Raw genomic sequence first — 20,294 nt, forward strand, 5'->3', positions numbered from 1 at the left:
CTTTGTGACGTGGGGGGCAGGTGGTCTCGCTCCTTGGGCCTCAGTTTCCCTTTCTGTAAAGCAGGCCAATCCGATAAACTTGAGTTCCGGGTTTGGGATGAGCACGGCTTGCTGAGCGGATTCCAAGTGGACTTTACGCCCGGCCTCCCCGGGTCGGACCGGGTTGGACCGCGAATCCGCTCGCTCTGGGTCCGGCCCCCGCGGGACCCAGCAGCCCAGCCCTGGAACGGCCCCGCCCCACCTCCCTTTGTTTCTACAGGCCCCGCCCTCGGCGCTCAGCTCCCTCTCCATTGGTTGGGGGGCGGGCCCCGAGCGCCGGGCGCCGCCGGGGGCGGGGCGGAGGGGCGCGGGTGGGGCGAGTGCGCCTGCGCGTTGCCTGAGCCCAGTTGCAACCTCTCGCCGGCAAGCTGCTCCTCGCGGAGCGGGAGACGGAGCCGGACCCTGAGCGCGAGACGGGCTGAGACGGCTGCGAGGCGGCCCCGCCCCGGGGCTCCATTGTTGCGGCGACTCCGGCTCTGCGGGCTGCTCGGCTCCGTCTCGCTCGGCCAGGGCACCTCCGGCAAGGAGTGAGTGCTGCCCGGGAGGCGGCCTGAGGTGAGGCGGCGGGCGGCGGGGCCGGGCCGGGCGGGGGTCCCCGGCGGACATGGGTCCCGGGGCTGGGAGAGGGTCCCACGGCCGGGCGGAGGTCCCGGGGCTGGACGGGGTCCCAGGCGGCAGGGGTCCCAGCCGGGCGGGGGGGGGGGTCCTCGGGAGGCAGGGGTCTCGGAGCCGGGCGAGGTTCTGGGCCGGACAGGGGTCCCAGGCCGGGCGGGGGACTCAGGCGACAGGGGTCCCCGGCCGGGCGGGGGTCCCCGAGAGGACTGAGGTCCGCGAGCCGGACGAGGTTGCCGGGCGGAGGTCCCGGGGCTGGACGGGGGTCCCAGGCGGCAGGGGTCCTGGGCCGAGCTGGGGTCCCCGCCGGGTGTGGCAGGTCCGAGGGGGGCGCCGCGAGGTCGCTACCCGAGCTGGCGGCCGCCGCCCTGAGCGACTGTGGGACGGGGACGCAGAGGGGGACTGACCGGGCCGTCGCGCGTCTGGGCGCCGGGCATGGTCTCGGCCTCGGGGTGGCACCGAGGGGGCACCGCGCCTGCCGCGACTCCGCGTGGATCCGCGCGTGAAGCCCCGCGCGGGGTCCTGGTGACCCTGAGTGTGGGGGACTGTCTCGGTCCCCACTCACTCCGTGGAGTGGCTGGTTCGCTGTGTCACCGAAGGTAGCTCTGCGTGGGCCCTCGCGCGTGGGGATCCCGGACATCCTGAGAGTGGGAGACTGTCTCTGTCCCCCCTCCCCTTCACCCCTGGTGTGACTGGTTCGCTGTGTCTCCTTGAGGGTGACCGCGTGGACCCTCGATTGTAGGGATCCTGGGCACTCTGAGAGTGGGGCCTTTTCTCGCTCCCCACCCCCATGACTGGTTCACTGAGTGTGTGTGTGTCACTGAGGGTGGCTCTGCGTGGACCCGCGCGCGCGGCGTCCTGGCCACCCTGCGAGTTGGAGGGCTGTGCCCCGTCCCCTCCCCCCGCATCTCGTCGGGGTGTGATCAGTACCGGGGGCAGGCTCCCCTCTGCCCCACGCGTGCGTGCGTGTGTGTTGGTGGTTTCATGTGTTTCGGGGTGTCTTTGTGCGGGTAGTGGCGCCCGTCGGGCTGTAGCCGGCTGTGCGTGGGGCACGCAGATGGCCTGCGTCTGACAGCTGACCCACTGTTTTATTTATTGCCTTATTTGCCACTTGAGCAGAAGCGGCTGCACTTCCCCGGGAACCCGCTCCTCTCCCCGGCCGGGTCCCCGGGGAGCGCGGGGCTGTCACCGCGCCTGGGGACCGCGAGTCAGGCCGCCGTTTCCTGCTCAGGCGCGAGGCTTGGCCGGCCCGGCGGGAGCCGGCTCTGATTGGAGGGAGCCTGGTCCCTCTGCCCGGCGCTTCTTGATTTCTTCCGTTAGGATTGGGAAAAAAAAAAAAAAAAAAAAAAAGGTCTGGAAAGCCAGATTTAACTTTGCAGCTCTCTCAGAGCCTGGAGAGTGGAGGAAACTTTCCCAAGAATTTGGCGGGCTGGAAAGTGCGTTTGAAGGAGGGGAATCCACACCCACGGAATGAGGCCAAGGCAGTTACAGTTAGAGGTCAGCTTTACAGAAGGAATAGCAGGGGTGAGGTTGTGGATCGGGAGACTTGGATTTCAGCCTGATGGCAAGAAGATCTGCTACTACCCTGCAGGCTGTGTGTCTCTCAGCCACTTAAATAAACTGGGGTCATTCACTTACCTTTTTATCAAACGTATGAAAACACCTATTATGTTCCAGGGATGATTCTTTTCCCTGGGGAACGCGAAGTCTAACAAGCCTTGTTAGACTTGCAAGTCTAACAAGACTCTGAAAAGTCTTTTCCTTTCCAGAGTGTTCTGGTCCAAGACAGAAAACTGAGCTATAGGCACAAGTAGCTCTCATGCCCAAATGGAAATTCTTTGTGAACAAGATGGTGTATAAATAGCAGGCATGCAAGATGAAAATGCGGCCCTAGCTGCAGCTGTCGCTGTTAGGAAGTCCAGACAGCCTGCAGGCCCTTCGCTCGGACTTCTCTGCCCTCTCTCTTCCATCTGCCCTGCGCCCGGCTCCAGGCTTTCACCCATTCTTACCGTCTCAGTTTAGGTGACTTCTTTCTGAAGTCTTCCCTGACGTCCTCACGCCCAGCCCTCTGAGAGCTGTGGTCTTCAAGGACAGGGTGGTTTGCTGTAGTACCCAGAGAGGAAGAGGTGTATCAAAATGAGAGGTCCTCCTGAATGAGAGGTCCTTTTTCCGCACCACGGGGCCAAGTCTTTCCTGTGATTTAAAATCTGCAATTCTTCAATTCTCCTAAGGGTTTTTAGATTAACATTTGCTGTAACTTCCTGGTGTTTGTTGTACAGTGTAGAGTACTTGATTCGAATTTATTTGGTCTGATTCTGGCTCTGGAATAAAGTTGCCATTTGTTCCTGCAGAACCACTAGGCTTCAGTTTCCTCACCTTTGAGGTTTTTAAACTAGGTAAGAACCTTGTCAGCCCTAAACCTTTAAATTCTTTCAACCAAATAAAGCAGAGGAAAGTTCTCTTAGTGGCAGTTGTATAAATAATGGGGATCTTTGAAAATGTAGATCTAAAGTAGAAGTTCTTTTTCCTTCTTTCCCTTTTTTTTTCTTTCCACAGTTGCATGGGTGTATACTTTGTCTCAGAGTTGAAGGAGCAGGGCTATGATGGAAGCTTAGGCAACTGTTTTTTTAAAATAAATTTATTTATTTATTTTTGGCTGCGTTGGGTCTTCGTTGCTGCGTGCAGGCTTTCTCTAGTTGCGGCGAGCGGGGACTACTCTTCGTTGCGGTGGGTGGGCTTCTCATTGTGGTGACTTCTCTTTGTTGTGGAGCACAGGCTCTTGGCGTGCGGGCTTCAGTAGTTGTGGCGCATGGGCTCAGTAGTTGTGGCACGCAGGCTCAGTAGTTGTGGCTCGTGGGCACTAGAGCACAGGCTCAGTAGTTGTGGCACACAGGCTTCGTTGCCCCGCGGCATGTGAGATCTTCCCGGACCAGGGCTCAAACCCGTGTCCCCTGCATTGGCAGGTGGAGTCTTAACCACTGCGCCACCAGGGAAGGCCCTAGGCCACTTTTTGATATTGTCTTGCATCTTCTTCATAACCACATTTTGCTTGCAGCATCTGTGCTCTATCAAATTGGTTTGAAGTTTTCCTTAATGAAATTGTTGGATGCAGAACTCTTGGCAGGAGCATTTTGCTGATCTTTTGAGTGTCATATGAAGTCGGCCAACTGCAGGCTTCTCTTATGCCGCAGTCTCTAACAGAGATTTTAATGCGGAGACTCTGAAGTAAGTGAATTTTGGCAGTACCTTGAGTAAGTGTATGTGCTCTACTTCTAAGGACTCTAGTAATAAATCCTTCAAAATATTAATCTCCCAATTCATCTGTTTGGCAAGATGGGAATTTGGTGTGCTCGGTTATTTTAAAGCCACATGTCTGTCAAAAGGATACACGATTTTCTCTGCTATTCTGTTTGTTTGTTTGTTTTTTGGCTGCGCTGCACAGCTTGTGGGATCTTAGTTCCCCGACCAGGGATTGAACCCGGGCCCTCGGCAGTGAGAGCACAGAGTCGTAACCACTGGAGCTCCAGGGAATTCCCTCTCTGCTATTCTTATTTGGATCATTACAGGGATTAAACATAGACGGTAGCTGTTTGGTCAAGGAGTGATGCCATCAAATTATATTTTCATGTTAGGTAGGATTTTTGTCCTTGTTTTGAGTTGTGGTCTTTAATTAATTTTAAAAAAGCGCTCTGTTACATACTCCATGCGGTTTGTTCTGTTAGGGATCTTATTTTTTGGGAGGGGTCTTCAGAAACACAAATGGATTTTCTTTGTGGTTTCCTTAGATTGTCTTTTTTCTTTGAATTTTTCCTTAGATTGTCTTAATGTTTTCACTGAAAACTAGTTAGTACTTGTTCTGCAAGAAGGCCTGATTTTTATTTGGATTAAATGAAAAGGGTGTTTCATGGAAGAGAATGCCTGGGGATGGAGAAGATAGCGTTTGAGCTCTGCTTTTCCATGTTGTTCCTCTTGTTCTTTACTGGAGGAAGAGGGTTAACCAGTTCTTCCCTGGTGGCCTAATCAGAGCGCTGAATCCACCCCACCTTAAAGAACCGATGGTGCTTTCGCCGTTAGATGATGGTATTCTATACATCATCTTGTTTAAGCATTGTTTGCCTAGAACTAGAAATTCAGTGATAAATTTTTTTCTTAGACTATAAATCTAAGTCTTCGCTGTTACTTCCCCCCATCCCACATCACCTACCAAATGTTTTTTTTTAATTAATTAATTTTTGGCTGCGTTGGGTCTTCGTTGCTGCCTGCGGGTTTTCTCTAGTTGCGGCGAGCGGGGGCTACTCTTTGTTGTGGTGCGCGGGCTTCTCATTGCGGTGGCTTCTCTTGTGGAGCACGGGCTCTAGGCACGCGGGCTCAATAGTTGTGGCACGAGGGTTCAGTAGCTGTGGCTCGTGGGCTCTAGAGCGCAGGCTCAGTAGTTGTGGCTCGTGGGCTCTAGAGCGCAGGCTCAGTAGTTGTGGCGCACGGGCTTAGTTGCTCCGTGGCATGTGGGATCTTCCTGGGCCAGGGCTCGGACCCATGCCCCCTGCATTGGCAGGTGGATTCTTTTTTTTTTTTTTTGGCAGGCGGATTCTTAACCACTGTGCCACCAGGGAAGCCCTACCAAATGGTTTTTTCTTCTTTCTTTTCCATTTTAAAGATCTTATCATGTACGTGTCTATCATTGCTGGCTACATCAAAACCGTTTTGAATGTTGACAGGATGTAATATGAATAGTGTAGTAAAGATAACTTACTCCTGTTCTTTTGCACAGGAAAGCTGGCCCCAGTAAGGCTTTTGTTAAGTCCAAGTACTTCTCTGAACTGCAGTTCCCGCACTTGTAAAATGGAGTTAATTGTTGGTAGTACCTGCTCTATCTAGCTCAAGAGATTGTTCTGAGGATAAAATGAAATCATGAATGTAACGTAATTTTGTAAGTTGTAAAATATTATGTTGTCAAGGATTTAAAAAAAGTGCTTTATTAAGAATGTAATGAACCTGGGTTTTTTAAAACTCCAGATGTTTAATGTACAGATGATCCTTAACTTGAAGGGTGTCAGGCAACTTCATTTAGGATTGTTTTCTGTCTTTCATTGGCCCGTGTTGTTTGATATCTTAGCCTTTTGGGGGAACATCAAATTCAAGTTTCAGAGACGTTAATTTTTTGTAAGTAAGGCTACTGAACGTGCAGAAATGTAGCCTTTAACAGTCTGTCTCATACGTTTGTTCCTATGAACCTTTCTTTAATGAAGCATAATTGCTGGGCACTTTAGTTCCTAAGTGCCCTGTCTTGAGGGCTGGCCTGTTCACCTCTGAAACTTCCAGCAGAGTGAGCAGCAGGCATCAGGGTGAACCTGACCTCAGCACCACAGTGTCCTTGGCCTTCTGTCCTCAAGCCACCTTGGAAACTGCAGTGCACTTTATACTTTAGATGCAGATGGTACGTTGCACCGTCACATAGTTTGACAGCCATTCAGATAGATTACCCGTGATGTGCCCGAGTATGGGCTACATGCAGAGATTCGAAGGTGGGGCCCAGTCCTCACTGGAGAATCGCTGGAGGCTCACGGTGTAGCGGGAGAAGCAGACCTGGTATCGCTCAGTGCAGGTGGTAGGTGCTGCTAGGGGTACGCAGGAGAGTTTGGGAGCCGGACAGTCCAGCATTTATTCTCCTCCGTGGCACTTAGAGTTTGTCAGGCAAGACAGGCAGTGACAGGTTTATAAATGAACGGAAGGGCAGTGAATTACCTGAAGCCTAGAATATGTAGATATTCTGGGCAATTTATAATTCCCCAAATCTGCATTTATCAGAACAAGTCTATGGTCTGTTGTTTTGGATGGAGTACGGCCGTCCCTGTCTTTTGATTTAAGGAAGTCAGTTGACTCTTGTTGAACGTTGATGATGTGACAGACACTGCTGGGTGTTTTCACATATATCACTGTATGAGTTTCCTGCTTCTGCTGTAACAAATTGCCCCACACTGAGTGGCTTGAAACAACACAGGTTTATTATCTTACAGTCTGTAGGTTAGAAGTCTGACTCGGGTCTCACCGGGCCAAAAACAAGGTGTCTGCAGGGCTGTGTTCCTTACTGGAGAATCTGGAGGAGAACTGCAGGGAAGCTCATTCCGATTGTCCACCGAATATGCCGATAGTAGCTGGCACTTGTAGGGCCGGGGACCCTGCTTCCTTGCTGGCTGTCAGCCGGGAGGCTGCCCCTGGCTCCTAGAGGCGTCTTCCTGGACCTTGCTCGGAACCCCCTGGCTGCCAGAGCCAGCGAGGGCCGGCCAGTCCCGCGCCAGCTGTCTGGTGTCCCCTCTGCTTCATCTCTCTTCTTCTGCCTGGAGAAAGTTCTCTGCTCTTAAGGGGTCATGCAATGAGATTGGGCCCACCTAGAACCCCAGGATAATCCCCCTGTCTAATCCCCCTGTCTGAGGTCTGTAGCGAAGCCCCTTTAATGTGACAGATGTGACAAATCACAGGTTCCAGGGGATGCACACGGGCCTCCCACAGTTACCCAATCCATTTATGACAGCGTCCAGTGACACTGTTATTGTCACCCTCAGTTCACAGAGAAAGAAAAGGCATAGATATTTTAAGCAAATTGGTGGAACCGTTAAGATCGCTGTTAAACGGTAAGACAGTGCTTCTGACTCGACATGGGGCTGATGGTGGGATTATAGCAGCAGGTCAGTCAGAAGCAGAGGAAACTTTGTGTTTTGGAGTACTTAAACGGGCCACGCTGATTACAGAAGTTTCGCCAAGAAGTCATCAGAGTAATTGCTTTGTTAGAAAAAACACCCACCTGGGGGATTTGGGACGTGAAGGACTCTTCCTCACGGGGTGAAGAGTGCATAATTCCATGTCCGGTTCTCGAATGGAAACAGCTGAGTCAACCCAACAGGGATTCACATTCCTGAGCTTTAGAGAACCTGTTTCAAGGCTGAAGCAAAGTGCAGTAAACAGAGTTCATACTTCCGTTGATAGTTAGGAACGAGGTGCATCTTGTGGCCAAGGAAACCGCAGGTGATGGTCACCAGCATCGAAGACCAAGCATGATCTCATCTGATCGTGTAGGTGTTTTTAATAGTTTTTCATTAGGATTTCTCTTTTTTCCTTCTATAAGAAAGCAGAATCTAGAAATCCTAAGGCTTTTAACCTGGCCTTCAGGAATTTACCAACTGCCTGATACCCTTTGCAGAAATGTTGTGTGTCTGTGCCTGTGTGTGTGTGTACTGGGGGGAGGATTTATAGCTTTCCGTTCTTTTTCGAAGGGGTTGAATTCCAAAAAGTTTAAGAACACACCGCTTAATCTGATATTCTTGCCGGTCAAGTATCAGATTTTGTTTAAAAATTAAATACCCCATTTTAAACAAAGTTATACAGGCGCATAGTTTTAAGCGTCAAAAGTTCTGCAGGATTTAGAACAAAAACCCAGCAGTCACTACCCCACCCTTCTCCACCCTGATTCCTGCTCCCCAGAGGCTTCCCCTTTCAACATTTTAGCTATTTCTTCCAGATTTGGGGTGAGAGACATCCTGCTAAGGAAGAAGACGATTTAGGTCTCCTACCCACTCCTTCTTGCACTGCCCACTTCTTTTTTCCTCCGTCCTCTCAGTATAATTACGTTAAAGGTTTTGGTTAAATATTCAACAGCACTTATTATGATTATGGAAACATTATTCACAGCTGAGATATGTAGTCGATTTTGATTACGTTTCCCTTCTACAGTTGTTTTTTCTTTTTCCTAGAGTTGAGAATTGCCCTGCTTTGTTTTGCGTCGTTTTCTGTGCTGTCACTTCTCCCCCTCCACCCCCCAAAGTTGCAGTCTCCTCTTTGTATATTCACAGACCACAGGGCATCATCCAGTTTGTGCTTTTCTTAGCATAATTCTTCCTGAACCGCTCACCAGCCTGCTTTCCTCTAAGTTGGTTGCTTCCTAGACCTGCTGCACATTCCCGATCACCCTGAGAATTCCTCTCACCTCTTTCCCGGGTAGATGCCTCCTTCTAGTTTTCTCTCTATTTTGGTTGAGCGTGTCACCATAGCTTTGCAAGAAATAATTGTTTCTGAGATCTCGTATAATGTTGGAACATTTTACTCTCGTTTAATTGATAGTTTGGCTGAGTATAGAATCCTGGGTTAGAAATCATCTTCCTGAGGACTTGGGAAGGCACTGCTCAGTTCACTTCCAGCTTCATCGTGACAGGTGATGTGTCCAGAGCCATTCCTTTGTATGTGGCCCGTGTTTTCCTCTGGGTGAGTTTTTAGGCTCTTGTAGATATTCCTCGTGTTTGCAGATGTCATGGTGGCCGCGCCGTGACGTGGATCTTGCCTCATTCACTGTGATGGGCACTGGGTGGGCGTCTTCCGTCTATAGACCGCCGGTCCTCTGTTCTGATCCCGAATCTCCTTAAATGTCTTCTCTTTTCCCATTTCTTTGTCTTTTTGTTTTCCTTTTTGGGATTTCTCCAACTTCTCCAGTAAACCCTTCTCTGAATTTTGTATTGCTCTGATTATTTTAATTTCAAAGGCTCCTTTATAGTCCCTGAAAATATTTTTCAAAAATACCGTCTTCCCTTGTTCCGAGGACGTGGTCAGAGGTTTATTACACCTGTATCCTGGAGGAAAGGTTTATCTTTTCATGGCTTTCCAGCTTGATTATCTGATAAAGCCCGAAGGATTTGAGAGTAGTTTCATGATACTTCCATAGTTTGAAAGAAAAATTTCTGTTCCACCCATTATCTATTCTTTAATATGGAAAAAAGACCTAATTTTCGGCCCTTGGTGGTATTAGAAGGTAGCTTTTTTTTTTTTTTTGGCGGTGCCGAGTGGCATGTAGGGATCTCAGTTCCCAACCAGGGATCGAACCCGTGCCCCTCTGCAGTGGAAGTGCAGAGTCCTAACCACTGGGCCACCAGGGAATTCCCTAGAAGATAGCTTTTGTATGTCCTCAAACACCTCCATTGAAAACACTTCTTTTCCATCCATGCCCACGCTGCAGCTGACTTCGCCTTTTGTTTTGTGTACTTAAGATCGTCGCTTAGTTTCCTGTGAGGAGCCGCCGCCCGTGAATTCAGGGTTTGGAAATCCAGTTTCCTTTTACCTGACCCAGTGTCCATGGTCTGTGCAGCGTCTCTGGGGGCAGTAGCATTGAGGAGGCTCCTTTTTGTGGTTGTACTTTCATCATAAGTTTATCAAGAAAAGGAAAAAGAAGTAGTAAAAATGATGGATTCTTGCTCTGGACGTTAGATAGTGGTGTGAGAAATGAGGGTTTTTTTTTTTTTTTTTTTGACCGTGACGCACGGCTTGTGGGATCTTAGTTCCCCAACCAGGGATCGAACCCGGGCCCTTGGCAGTGAAAGCGAGGAATCCTAACCACTGGACTGCCAGGGAATTCCCAAACGAGGGGTATTTTTTGCCATGGTAGGTGGAGCTAGGTTTGGGGACTGTCATCTAGTCTGGACCTTTCTGTCAGATGGAGTTTACAGGAATGGCTTGTTGGGAGCGGGACGCGGTGCCTCCTGGGCGGGTATTTGGTGAAGAGGTTTGCGGCGGATGTCTGAAGAGAAAGGAGAATATATCTGAAAACTGTTTGGGAGCCATACTTTTGGAATGACTTTCGAAACCTGTACAGGGTTTTCCCAAACATGGACAGCGTGTGCTTCCGAGTTACTTTAACTGTGAGAGTCAGGATGGCTCTTGAGGATGCGGGGCATGATGCTTTCTTTTTAAATCCCCTCTTCCCACGACTACAGAGTTGTGTGTTGGGAGGTCCTAAGTTACGTGAGATTTTTCTCTCCAGATGGGTTGATTGAGTTTTCCTGTGCTTGAAGTGCGACCCTCTGTCTTAGTTTGTTCAGGTTGCCATAGCAGAATGCCGTAGCCTGGGTGGCTCACAAACAACAGAAATTTGCTTCTCACAGTTCTGGAGGCTGGAAGTCGGAGATCAAGGTGCTGGCAGATTCGGTGTCTGGTGAGGACCTGGTTCACAGCCAGCATATTCTTGCCATGTCCTCGCATGCTGGAAGGGACAAGGATGCTGACTGGGGTCTCTTTTTTTTTTTTTTTTTTGCGGTATGCGGGCCTCTCACTGTTGTGGCCTCTCCCGTTGCAGAGCAACAGGCTCCGGACGCGCAGGCTCAGTGGCCATGGCTCACGGGTCCAGCCGCCCCGCGGCATGTGGGATCTTCCTGGACCGGGGCATGAACCCATGTACCCTGCATCGGCAGGCGGACTCTCAACCACTGCACCACCAGGGAAGCCCTGGGGTCTCTTCTATAAGGGAACTAATCCCATACAGGGGGACTCCACCCTTATGACCTATTCATTTCGAAAAGGCCCCCCTCCAAATACTGAGACACTGGAGATTATTGGAATTTTGAGGGGACACAGACATTCAGTTTGTAGGACCCTCTGAGAAGCTCAGACGTGCTCTGTCTTCACGATACGGGAGACCAAATGGTTCCAAAAGGCTAATATTTATAGTCTTTGGAGTTTGTATCACCACCCCCGTCACTACCGGCACTGTTTGCTGAGCGCTTACTATGTCCTAGGCACCGTGCCAGACGCTTTACATCTGTATCTCTTCTAGTCTGTTCAGCAACTTTGTGGGGTAGGTAATGTTCTCAATTTGCAGTTGCCAAAATGAGACGGAAGTCTCGTGGTGGCCAGGGTTAGCAATACTGTATCGTGTATTTAAAAGTTCCTGGGAGAGTAGATCTTGAGTTCACACACACACACACACACACACACACATTGTTACTAAGTGCAGTGTTGGATGCTAAGGGGACTTACTGTGATTCTTTCACAGTACACACATATGTCAGATCGTTCTGTTGTCTGCCTGAAACTAATACAATGTTGTTAGTCAGTTACACGGCGATAAAAACAATGAGGTGAAGAGACAAGGGGGAACTCGCTCAAGATAACGTAGTAGGTGGGATCTGACTAGCGTGTGGCACGGCCTCTTTGTTAGGGCTTTCCAGCGACTGACACCGGGTGACTGGTGTGCCCAAGAGCTGTTACAATGCAACCTCTCGGAGCCGGCCAGACCTAGCTGCACAAAGACGGCTGCCACCGGCGCCGAGAGACGTTTCACCTGAAAAGACAAGACCCAGTATATTTAGTGTGTCCCCCGAATGGGATAACCTCCCGGAATGGAAGGGTTTCTACTGATCCCCACCCTGCCTCCTTCCCAAGACTGGACCATCCTTCGTACCACAGCAGGAGGCATTTCTGAGGCCTCTGAAATACTGGCCATCTGTCAGCATCCATTGGGCCTTAGGGAGGGTGGCCAGCATCACAGGCCCTGTTGGACCGGGGCTGGTGTTCCGGCTCTGCCACCCAGTCATCAACAGTGTGGAATCTTGGGCTGGTCCCTTAACCTTCCATGAGCCGCTTCCATAGGAGGTCAGTGCAGTACCTGTCGCCAGAGGAAAAGGCCAGGATGGCCGGGCTGCCTCTCTGAGGGAAGCGGTGGACGTTGGGGGGCGGGGGCGTCCGGTGAGCACTGAATGGAACGAGGCTGACTGGCCCTGTTGATAGTAGTTACAGCCTTTCCTCGTGAGGAAGCTGATGAGGGGTTCTCCTGGCCGGGCCACCTCGAGGTAGGAGCCAGTGAAAGAGCTTAGAAGAAGGTGACTTTGGGGAGAGCCTGTCGAGGAGCGAAGGGCTTTGTTACTGTAAATAGGCGAAGGTTGGGCTCTTCGCCAGCGGCCAGATGCCTGCTTCATCTCGGGACTCCCTGAGTCGTGCACAGCAGAGCTGGGGATGTGTCAGTGGGGTTGGTGGCAATTTCAATTCAGCTAAAGCTGCCGGTCGAAAAATGCATCGATGTGATGTGAGAAAACTTGGACTGCAAAGCAGAGCTGAGTCCAGGTTCTGGGTCTGTAACTTGAACTGTGACTTCGTAGGTAAAGGGAGGTCCACAGAACCCAAACGTTTTGTGTCATGACAGTAAGCAAGGGCTCGGAGCGTCTGCACTGGTTGTGCACCAGCTCGTTTAAATGACCTCAACGCATTCACACTGGAGCAAGACTTGATTTCTGGAATTTCGATTACTTTGCCTTCCTGGAACAATCTCATTATGGTTCGAAGATTTTGGGGGTCAAAATCACGTGGTCCAGCTACCTGTCTTGGAGCAAATTTAGGCACACACATTTGTTTAAATATTTCGGGTGATATAGGCATAGACACATAGAGTAAAATGCTGAAGTTTGCACCCCTCCAGGGTAACCACTGTTACTAGTGAAGCTTATATTCCACACGTTTTTTGTGCATTATAAATATAATGGGAGTATACATATGTATTTAATAATATCTACCGTTTATTCGGTATTCAGGACGTGTCTATGGAGTTCCCTCTCCATGCCAACTCATTTTATTTTTAGAGCAGCCTTTTATTTTTTTTAATTTTTATTTATTTATTTTATTTTTGGCTGTATTGGGTCTTTGTTGCTGCACACGGGCTTTCTCTAGTTGAAGCGAGTGGGGACTACTCTTCTGTGGTGCGTGGGCTTCTCATTGCGGTGGCTTCTCTTGTTGCGGAGCACGGGCTCTAGGCACGCAGGCTTCAGTAGTTGTGGCACGCGGGCTCAGTAGTTGTGGCTCGCGGGCTCTAGAGTGTAGGCTCAGTAGTTGTGGCGCATGGGCCTAGCTGCTCGGCGGCATGTGGGATCTTCCCGGACCAGGGCTCGAACCCGTGTCCCCTGCATTGGCAGGTGGATTCTTAACCACTGCACCACCAGGGAAGTCCCTATTAGTCACAGCCCTATTACTGTGACTGTTTTACAGTGAGGAAACTGAGGCACAGAGAGGTTGGGGGCCTTGTCCACATCACACAGCCAGGAAGTGTTGGAGTTGGGTGTGAGCCCAGGCAGCCTGGCTCCAGAGCTCTGAGCGATCATTCTAGATTGCCCATGGAGACCTCATGCTCGCAAAGCTTGCCTCCAGCAAGAGTCCACGTGATATTTGTCAAGGTGGTGTGTCTACCTGAGGTTTCTTTACCTCTTTAAGCCTGAGCCTAAATCTTGGAATTGTTCTAAACACTGGCTGGGACCCCTGAAGACTGAACAGAGGCACTCTGCAGGTTAGTCCAGCTGGTTGGAAGGTGGAGGGAGAAGGGGTAATATTGCCAGAGAAAGAGGCCCAGGCGGCTGGGCTCACTGCTCTGACGAAGAGGCCCTGGAGCAGCCTCAAGACCTGGACCCCTTGGACAGAAGAGGGAGGAGACCTTTACCCGTGATGGGTGACCTTGACTGCACGAACAACCTGTGTGCTGGTCCTTTTCCTGGAGCAGACGATACGAGGTGCCATAAACCCAGCTTCTGACCCTGCCAGGGCAGGTGTTTGTCCAGCCCCCTGTGAACATAAGTAATGTTCTCACATTCTCACAGCCAGCCCAGTGTTCCAGAACCGCTTTCTTTTTTTCTTTGGACAAAAGTTCAATTTGTCTCATAGGTCCCTTTCTGCTTATAACAGTGTCACAGATTAAAGTTTTGTTTTTGGTTCTGAAGTGGATTTAGAGTTAATAAAGTCTGCTAAAAATACAACTATGGGGTTGTGTAGAAAAATTACTTCCTTATTATGGATCGTATAATGTGAGTTAGAAGTGACCCACACCCAGTTGAACAGTGGAAACAAACCTTGTCTTTTGGTAGCACTCTGGATACCACTGCGACTCGTGTGAATAAAAGGTACCCAGGTGCGGGGGTCACCAGTCTTCTCTTGGGGCGTCTTGTGTTTCTCCTTGTGGGGGAAGGTGGGCTGGGAGGAGGGGGCCCACACCTGCTGAGCACCCAGTACTCGTCAGCTGCCTTACATAAGTGTCCCATTTGATACAATCTTAGAGGTAAATATTTCTATTGCAGATGAAGACGGAGGCTTAGAGATGTTAAGTTGCTCAAGGTCACATAATTATAAGTGGAAAAATGAAATTCTTGATGAACTCAGGGGTTTGACCTCAAAGCCCTTGATCTTTCCTTAACACTTGGTTTCTTCCCTGGACGGCGGGGGAGTGACTGAGAGCTCAAAAAGTGAGGTTTCGTGGAAAGAGGGCCTGGTGGACAGGAAGTCTCTCCAGACTTGGAATCTGCCTCACTGGGCTTCTAAATTAGGGGCTGACCATCTGGAGGGAAGCCCCTGGTTTAAGACTTTTCTTTGTGGAAATAGACAAAGAGCAACCACATGGAAAAGGCAAAAGCTATTTATTCAGAGCTGGCTTGTGGCAAGGGAGTGGCCACAATCACTTGAGCCTGGCGGAGACCCAGAGGCAGGCAGAGGCGTGGGCGAGCTTCCCAGTGGAGAAAAGGGGGCTCAGGGTGCCTGATGGGGCTGGAGGCCTGGGGGGGGTCTTCAGGGTGACTGAAGGGGGTGCATCCCGGGTCAGGGGGCAGGCGCGGCCTTCTGCGGTTCGTCCCGAGTCGGAGGCAGGACGACGATTAGGGAGGCCGTCAGTATTGATCGAGTCCTGGCCGATTGTCCAGCGGTGGCTGTTTGGCCTCCTGGCTTGTCATTAGAGACAGCAGTCTGCCCTCCTGCAGGTCCAACTCCCAGCAGACTGGCTCCCGGGGCTGGCGGCTGCGGCCCGAGGGTCAGAGCCCTGCTTTTATATGGTCTGGCCATTGTCATTGTATATTGTCTTTCATGTTTCTCTTGCTGGTAAAAATATTAAATGAAAAATTAGATGTGTTAGGAGTTGTTTGGATGTCACGCCTTCAGGAAGAAGTTCTTCACGCTCACATTCAGAGTGACTCTAAACTGTTGGGCTTCATCCTACTTTAAAGACTAGAGAACTGAAGCTAAGAGAGATGAGGCAGAGCCCACAGTAGATGGTTAAGCGCAGACCTGAACTTGGTCTTCTAATTGCAAGTTTTGTTTTCTTTGGAGGCAAGCTGGTATGAAATATATATTGCCTTTGACAAGATAATACTTACTGTCTACTTGGTCCTTCTCCTAGATTATAAGCCTTTTTTGGGGTGGGGAGTTTTTGATTTAGAGAATTTTTTATTGAGAGTCTAGGACAGTCCTGAAAAAGCAATGCAGATCATAAAATAATGTAGATTTTTCAGCCTTTTACTCTCAAAACATATCTAAATTGTCTTTTGATGTTGCAAACCTTCTGCTATTAAGATATATTCTAAGGGAGAAGTCCAGGCCACCTGTCTTTTAAGGATTGCAATTTTCTTGGTAAGAGAAAGAGAACTTTGTTAGTAACCCTGTTAATTTGGGAAGGTCTTCTGTGTTCAGTGAACTATATTTTCCATATGAGTTAGAAGATTGTCTTGAGACACAAATATAGCTTAGCAATGAAGTTCACTCCCTTGATAATTAAATTATCTTTCCTTCTTTCCTTTATCCATTGTAGTGATAGCGTAAAATCTGCTTCTAAAGCCCCTGGGTTTTGCTGTCATCCAGAGAAGGGTGACCCCCAAATATGGAGCATTGAACGCCAAATTATAAATTTGTCCAAAAAGATTGTGCATGGTTATTTTGATATTGTCAAACTTCCCACATATATGAACTGAATAATGTAATTCATATATGAATTGATTGTGTGTGTATATGACTATAAACCTATATTTATTTATTTATGACGTAGGAATCCAATAACGCTGTGTAAATAGCTTTTCTTACGAATTCCAGGTAGCCCTCTTATTCCAAAAATGGGGAAGTTTTGCATTCACCCTTAAAGTGTACACGCGCTTATCTGATGCCTCTGTATTTTAACAATGATGGTACTAGTGTCATGGATCTGTTTTGTATCTTTCCTACTCAGGTGGGGCTTCTTTGTTTGGTTTTTGTTTTGGTTATTGAGCTCATGATAACCTGTGTGAATTCCCTTCCCCATCTTGGCCACATTCTCTTTGTGATGGGTCATCGTTCTATCTCATTGGACTTTACTGTTTTTGTACCAGTGTGAGTTCAGGGCTGTGGGCCGAGCAGTTTCGCGAGAAGTCATCCTCATCTTCTGTAGTGGTGCATGTGTTCAAGGCAGGAGAAACAGCAGTTCTCATGGGGCTGCTTATCAACCTGGGAGTCCCGAGACCTGGCTTTGCCCTGCTTCAAGCAGGTAACTAGTTGAGTTACCAAAAAAAGCCAGGTCCATTCCCTGGTCTGTGTCTCTGTAAGTAGAATGGCAGATGGTGTGTTTCCTAAGGTGCCTTCCAGCGTGGTCAGCCGCTGACCTGTTCTCTGCACCGTGCCAAGTACAGTGGAAACAACAAGGAAACGTCAGGCGCATTTGTAACCACTAGGGTTGCAATCTAGTTTCAGACACAGGATGGAAGCTGACAGCGCTGGGCAGGGGTACAGACCGAAGGCATTTGGAAGGGCGGTTCCAAATCCCTCAGGGTGCTTGATGTGACCTGAGGAAGACACCTGCAAAAAGGCATGAGGTTGCTGAGAAAAATCTCAGTGTCCGTGTCCTGGATTATCTCACCAGCGGGAAGGTGGGGGACGGTGTCCTGAGTTTGCAGAAAGGTGTGCTGTGGTTTGCAGCGGCTTGCCCAGTCTGGACTCGACTCTTGGTTCATTCAGTTTTGTCCTGTGTTTCCACCTTCCTGGTGCACCCCCTTGTTTCTCCAGAAAATTTGCAGTGAATTTTTTGGAAAAACTTTATAGAAGGAATAGATGCTCACTGAAGATAATTGAAATAGTACATAAGATGAAGAGCAAAGGTAAATCTTTCTTTTCTTGCTGTCTTTGGGGTGACCCCTATTTTTCTTTTTTTTTCTTTTGGCCATGTTGGGTCTCCATTGCTGCGCGCGGGCTTTCTCTAGTTGCGGTGAGTGGGGGCTACTCCTCTTGGTGTGCGGGCCTCTCATTACGATGGCTTCTCTTGTTGCTGAGCACAGGCTCTAGGCGTGTGGGCTTCAGTAGATGCAGCACGCGAGCTCAGTAGTTGCAGCATGTGGGCCCTAGAGCGCGCGGGCTTCAGTAGTTATGGTGCACGGGCTCAGTAGTTGTGGCTCGTGGGCTCTAGAGCGCAGGCTCTGTAGTTGAGACACACAGGCCTAGTTGCTCCGCGGCATGTGGGATCTTCCTGGACCAGGGATCGAACCCATGTCCCCTGCACTGGCAGGTGGATTCCTAACCACGATGCCACCAGGGAAGTCCCAGGGTGACCACTATTTAACAACTGCTGTATTTCCTTTCAGCTCTTTTCCAGTATGCATGCAAATATATATGTACATTTTGGGGATATTTTTACAAAACAAAACAGTATTTGCTACATGCTGTCCCATGGCTCTGCCGCAGCAGTCCACAGGGACAGCCGTTTATGACGTACATTTGGATATGATTTACTCCTTTTGCCCTTGGAGAGCCAGGTCCTAATAGCTCATGACAGCCGGCACTTACTGGGCATTCGCCGTGTGCCAGGTCCTGTTTGCTAAGCTTGCCACACGAGTTAGGTCTTATGATTTTCCCCAACAACCCTATGGATGAACACTGTTATTATGAAACATCTCACATGATAAAACTGTAGTGGAGAGCAGCTAAGCTGCTTGCTCAAGCTCGTGGCATTATTTCCAAGAGAGACAACACATTTTTAAAAAGTCTTGTTAAATTGAAGTAATTTACATTTGCTCATTTCAGAAAGTATTTATTGAGCGCACCCTGTGTGTTGGGTGCTGTCCTGGAAGCTTTTCTTGAAAGCACATTTGGGATGGGGTAACGGGCAGATGTCCACAGGCACGGGGCCCCACTTGTGCAAGGAGGGAGGGGCCCTGTGGGGAGCAGAGGGCACGGGGAGGGGGTCTCTGGACAGTGCTTGCGACATCCACGTTTGCGCCAGTCTGGCCCAAGGCCCAGTTCTTGTACAGATGCTTCCAGAGAGACCTGATTTTGATTTCAATTATGGCTCACCTGAGACTGAGTGACCGTTGATTTAAAACTGCCTGAGTCATGGCCTCCAAGGTTAGTGCTGGTGCCCCTGTAGCTGGCCTGCTGTCACCCCCCAGCTCCTATGGAAGGGGAGTCACCCAGGGACTAGCGTGATGTACCTGCAAGCAGCTATGTGGGTGTCTCCTCGTAAGTGGATTTGATGCTGTTGTGATGGATCAGACTTTCCTGCTCTTTCTTTCCCACTCGGAAGAAAAGTTTTCACTTGTCTTTGGGTTTTGCTGCGAGGCTGCAGGGTTAGAGCAGGGCCTGGCATTTTGCTGGTTGATACACATGTTCTGCGAGCGCAATCACAGAGCTCTGGGAAATGTGGAAAGAAGTAGCACTCAGGGCAGCGGGGTCATTGGTTATAAATGTTTCTGTAGCAGCGGCGTCAGACTTGCACACGATGGCGTGGGTTTCTGCTCTGTGCTTTCCCTGCTATTTTGGCAGGTCTGATTTGGGTGTCTCCCGTACAGAAGCCATGACATCAGCTTCTGCCATCGAGTATTTATAGCAGTTGGCACTTCCTACATGGGTCACTTTTTGTGCCGTGATTTCTGTAAGGAAGTTGTGGCTCTCCTGTCCGAAGCCTGCTGCCCGTTTCAAGGTGTTCCCGACTTCTGAGCACCTTGGGAGATGGTGCTCTGGATAGAGGAAGTACCCCTCCCCATTTGGTGGTCTCTGATGACTGTGCAAGTCAACAAGGCCTGTAATGAGTGTCGTCCGGGCACTTGCGAGGTGCCAGACCCCTGTCCTTCCTGTGCCTCCTCTTCCTTCTCCCTGTTTTCTTTCTTTCTTTCTTTTTTAAAAACATTTCTTATTAAAAATTGAGCAAGTATTTTGGTTTCCTTCATTTGCTGTTCTTTGCTAATTGCATGTAGAGTGAGCCTGGGACAGTGAAAAAGTTTTTACTTTCCTTCCATGATGATAATAGCTACTCTTTTTTTTAAAAAAATTATTAATTAATTAATTAATTTTGGCTGCGTTGGGTCTTCGTTTCTGTGCGAGGGCTTCCTCTAGTTGCGGCAAGCGGGGGCCACTCTTCATCGCGGTGCGCGGGCCTCTCACTATCGCGGCCCCTCTTGTTGCGGAGCACAGGCTCCAGACGCGCAGGCTCGGTAGTTGTGGCTCATGGGCCCAGTTGCTCCGCGGCACGTGGGATCTTCCCAGACCAGGGCTTGAACCCATGTCCCCTGCATTAGCAGGCGGATTCTCAACCACTGCGCCACCAGGGAAGCATGCTACTCTTAACTGAGAGGCTGACCTTGTACCAGGCGTTGAGAAGTGGCTTTCAATCCTGACACTCAATCAGCTGGGATAGGTGGTGTTTACCCCCAGTTACTGAGGTGGGTGTTTAGCTCAGAGTGGTTGAGAGGCCCTCCCAAAGTCACACAGCTAGAAAGTGGCAAAGTAGAACTAAACACAGATTGTCTGCGTCAGACCGATGGTCTGATTCCAAAATGGGCTCTTAAATCCTGGGGCCAAAGAGCTGAACTTGGATTGGAATTGCTATGATGTAGAGGGCCTTTTTGTATCTTTGTTATTGACCCTAGACATTTCCTTGAACTAAACTTCCCTGCCTTCGATAAATATGAAGTATTTGAAAGTTTAAATTTCAGCCCTGAATTTTGTAAGATAGAGAAATAACACTTTAGGTTTGTTTTGGATATAAATATTTATTATCCAGTCACAGGGCTTTACAATGATGACCTTTTCCCCCACAATTAGTGGGAAATAAAACCCTAATTAATAGACACACATAC

The 20,294-nt window shown here is 49.5% G+C and overlaps 1 protein-coding gene across 3 annotated transcripts in view; it reads left to right on the forward strand.

Moving 5' to 3' along the window:
• The first annotated feature begins 399 nt into the window (after positions 1 to 399).
• The window catches only part of AFAP1 (actin filament associated protein 1), a 153,445-nt gene continuing 133,550 nt past the window's right edge, over positions 400 to 20,294 (forward strand). For all 3 annotated transcript variants that reach the window (XM_030876858.2, XM_060298926.1, XM_030876856.2), the window contains exon 1: positions 400 to 594. The gene's annotated coding sequence lies outside the window, so the exon portion shown is untranslated. The remainder of the gene's footprint in view (positions 595 to 20,294) is intronic.

Source organism: Globicephala melas, chromosome 5 (genome assembly GCF_963455315.2).
Source record: "Globicephala melas chromosome 5, mGloMel1.2, whole genome shotgun sequence".
Lineage (NCBI taxonomy): Eukaryota > Metazoa > Chordata > Mammalia > Artiodactyla > Delphinidae > Globicephala > Globicephala melas.